This window comes from Berghia stephanieae, chromosome 2 (assembly GCF_034508935.2).
Source record: "Berghia stephanieae isolate SIO BIC M18660-M18661 chromosome 2, UCSD_Bste_1.3, whole genome shotgun sequence".
NCBI classification, from domain to species: Eukaryota; Metazoa; Mollusca; class Gastropoda; order Nudibranchia; family Aeolidiidae; genus Berghia; species Berghia stephanieae.
The window spans coordinates 107,999,737-108,003,669 of NC_088361.1; positions in this window are offsets into that span (position 1 = coordinate 107,999,737).

The window sequence follows — 3,933 nt, forward strand, 5'->3', positions numbered from 1 at the left end:
AGAAAAGAAAGAAAGAGAAGAAGAAAGAAAGAAAGAAGAAGAAGAAGAAGAAAAGAAGAAGAAGAAGAAGAAGAAGAAGAAGAAGAAGAAGAAGAAGAAGAAGAAGAAGAAGAGGGTTTGAAAACTGCTACAGCGCCGAGAAGTATGCGAGCATTATGACACATAATGTGGTCACTGACCACTGTCAATGTCCTCTGACTAATTTCCGAAACGTGACGGGGTATCTTGAAACTTGAAACCAGATAGTTCGAAGGGAAAATACAATATTACACTGTACAATAACGTACCGACCAGATTGAATAACTGATCTTATAGTTGATGTCATTGATGGATAATATCATATTGTGCTATAATAGTGAAGATAATGTTACCATATATACACCATCGCAGTATGTAGGTGTAATATTGTGTCCGTTAATATAGTAGACTAAAAGGAGAAAATCTGGACGTTAACTTGGACATTGTGACGTGATGACGGGTTCATGACATGAGCCTGAGCGTATCAGAGGTTTTGGCTGGAATTAGCTTGTCACCAGTCAGGGCTGTGAAGGACATTGCTCGTCAGTTTGTTATGAGGTTTAGTAGAAGTAGAGGGATGGGTGAGGTTGGGGGGTTGGCTGTCAAGGAAGGTACAAGGTGATTGGGGTTGGGGGATTGGAATGAGGGGGTGTGGGGGATAGATGGAGTGAGTGAGTGAGTGTTCTGCTGCGCACTGGAAATAAAACATAATTCTCACATTTAGGCCAGAGAACTAGTTCAAATATTATTGATAAATCGAAATAATATGACATCGACCATCATCATCTTGTCAAAGACTTTCGTACCCAGGAATTCCTTGAAAATTCTTTCTGACAAGACGAGAGTCGTTTGAATAAATGGAAAGATCGATTTGAAGGACGAGTATTTTGGCCAATCTTTGGAAAATGGCTTTTCTGGGGGGGGGGGGGGGCATGAAATGAAAGAAGGGACGGATGGAGCGAGTGTTGTAGCGTGGGTCTTATCACAGACTACTGACTAGGAGTCCTGTATTCTCTATGGGTCTTATAGGCTACGTCTGATTGATAGTGAGAGAGGATTATTAGGGGTGTAAGTGGTCTGTAGGATAATGAGAATGTACCATATGACTTAGACGGAGGACATGGTGATCAGGCAGTTGAAAGGCTATGGGTGAGCTGGCCTTGTTTGGCTGTAATAGAATTAAATGCAGTTGAACTTTGCACTTTAATACGAGTCGGATATCCCAACGTTAATTTCTTTTTTTTTAATGAGCTTTATATAGCGCAATATCCACTTAATGTGCTCAAAGCGCTTTACAAGGGGTCCCAGGTCAACAGCAACATTTAACATGTAGGACGGGACATGACGCCTGTTAGGCGATATTACCATTTTTCGGACAAAGACAACGCTGTTAACGGCCAGGTACTCATTTTACACATGAGTACGGTGAGAGAAAGTGAGTGAAGAGCATTTTCCAAGGACTCAACTATGCGCCGAGCACGAGGCTCGAACCCAGGACCTTCCGATCCGAAAGCGAGTGTCATACCACTAGACCACATAGCCGCAACGCTGATGTCTTATTTATGGGATATCGGCCCTCACTTCATACACGAGTAAATCGTCTACTAGACTCGATGCAAAGTACTCGTACTTCCCAATAGACAAGTGTTCTATCCAAATGCTCGGGAGAAATTGGATTCAATAGTCTGATGTCACGTCGCCCAACGGCGACCATCTTGGTTCTAAACAAAGAAAATCGGTACTTTGTATTCTTCATGCTGGCTAGAACTTTTCATATGTCTTGTGATCAGAATGTGTAAAAGTCAAAACATGATCAGATTTATGTTTTCTTTTTCCTCTGGATACGCTTTTATGCTCGTCGGAGAAATATGGGAGAATAAGGGCGCCCGCCATTGTCCAGATTGTTTAGAGACAGTTACTAAGTTACCATGCGTCATTACGAGGGAAGTGACGTTACGACTGTTGTCATGGTCTCATTTTGATACAAAACGAAATGAATGTAAAAAAAAATAAATAAGTTCGCTTCTATGTATCTACTTCTTTATGTCAGTGGGATATGAAATTGACAACGTTGAGTATATCTCTGTTTAAACAGTTAACTGCCGTACTATGGAAAAACTCGTATTTATGAATTTGGCCAAGAAACTCGTCCTTCAAAATATCGATCGATTTAAATGAACCTCATCTTGACAAAAACTCTCAAACCTGAGCCTTCGCAAAGAAATGTTTCAATACGAGTTTTTCATCCAGAGTGAGTGGGCCGCCAGTTAACTGCTTAAATAGAGGGCTCGGTAACTTAGCTCTAGTAAAATAGTTGATTGGTTCCAAACAAATCTTGTGCGAATCATTTTTTCACGTTGAACTTATTGGGTTTTTCTTACTGCGGCTATGTGGTCTAGTGGTATGACACTCGCTTTCGGATCGGAAGGTCCTGGGTTCGAGCCTCGCTCGGCGCATAGTTGAATCCTTGGAAAAGACTCTTTACTCACATTCTCTCACCGTACTCAGGTGTAAAATGAGTACCTGGCCGTTAACAGCGTTGTCTTTGTCCTAAAAATTGTAATATCGCCTAACAGGCGTCATGTCTCGTCCTACATGTTAAATGTTGCTGTTGACCAGGGAGCCCTTGTAAAGCGCATTGAGCACGTTAAGTGGATATTGCGCTATATAAATGCTCAATTATTTTTTTTAACTGTTCTTACTAAGTCTGTCAACTTTCTCGCCAAATGATTGAGTTGCTGGATCAAATCATTCCATATTTTCGGCGAACTAACTTTCGTCCAATTCAGACAGATACGTAAAAAATAGAAAATAAAATATTATGACATGTTACAAAACAAAACAGTGATATCATACCCAAAATAAGTTATAATAATATTGTCCCAAAATGTGACCCTCCATGAAAATCCGGTATCAAGTTTGAATGAACCAGTTGAAGATTTCTTAGATTAAAATCAAAATGATCGCAATAGGGAAATCTAAGTTTGTTTTTATTTTCAAGTTTATTAAACCAAAACTCACTCTCCTCAATGAAATGGTTAACTTTGAGCCCATTTTTTTGTAATTCAAGTTTAAAACTGAATTTCAGCATCTGGGTCATTTCGACACCAGACCGTTTTGATAACCTTTGTCACAAAACGCTTCAACAGTCGTAACTTCACTTCCCTCGTAATGACGCATGGTAACTTAGTAACTGGCTCTAAACTATCGGAACAATGGCGGACGCCCTTATGAAATATTTCTTCGTCGAGCATAAAAGCGTATCCAGAGGGGGGAAAAAAACATTATAAATCTGATCATTTTGACTTTTACATATTCTGATCACAAGACAATATGAAAAGTTCTAGCCAGCATGAAGAATAAAAAGTACAGATTTTCTTTGTTTAGAACCACGATGGCCGCAGTTGCTGGGGGACGTGACATCAGACTATTGAATCCAATTATCAAATTGTCCCGGCGTCAGGTTAAATCTGAAAGTTAGTGCGGGCAGCAGATGTTTTGCCATTACACCGCGTAGTAGTTACACACACGGCTTTCATAGAAGTAAACCAATCATTCCACAGTCGAGTCCATCTTGTGCGGCTGTGTGGTCGAGTGGTATGACACTCGATTTTGGCTCGGAAAGTCCTGAGTTCGAGCTTCGTCGCTCGGCGCATAGTTGAATCCTTAGAAAAGGGTCTTTACTCACATTCTCTCAACGTACTCAGGTGTACAATGACTACCTGGCCGTTAACAGCGTTGTCTCTGTCGGGAAAAATATTGTAATATCGCCTAATAGGCGTCATGTCTCTTTCTACATGTTACACGCTGCTGTTGGTGTAGGGATCCCTTGTAAAGCGCTGTGAGCACATTAAGTGGATATCGCGCTATATAAAAAATGCTCAGAGCTCAAATCTATCATTGAGCTTTTATCTA